Here is a 386-nt window from a genome sequence, read left to right as displayed (position 1 = left end):
CACATTTTATCTGAGATAAACTTCTTTTTCTGTAGATTCAGAGTTCATAAATAAGTAAAAGAAGCAGGTAAAGGCATAGAAACACAAATATTGACCATAAAAACCTGTCAGATAGAAAGTCAGGATGCCATTTATGCATCAATATTGAAAAAAGTTATAAAATGCCTATTTTGACCATAAAATGCCAAAATTGGTCATTTTTGCAGAAATTCTATAAAATAAAAGTTTAAATCCTTTAGTTTCATGCTATTTGACAAGTTGACACCATCAAATCATTTAGGGAAGTTGCCAGAGTACAAATTCTATATTTACAGATTTCACCTCTAATAGGGTAGAAAGAGTTGACAAATCTTAAAAAAACTTGGTATGAACAAAGCTTAATGTAT

The sequence above is a fragment of the Mytilus trossulus genome, chromosome 11, assembly GCF_036588685.1.
Source record: "Mytilus trossulus isolate FHL-02 chromosome 11, PNRI_Mtr1.1.1.hap1, whole genome shotgun sequence".
Lineage (NCBI taxonomy): Eukaryota > Metazoa > Mollusca > Bivalvia > Mytilida > Mytilidae > Mytilus > Mytilus trossulus.
The sequence above is the reverse complement of the archived record's forward strand: the minus strand, read 5'-3'. Positions refer to the sequence as shown.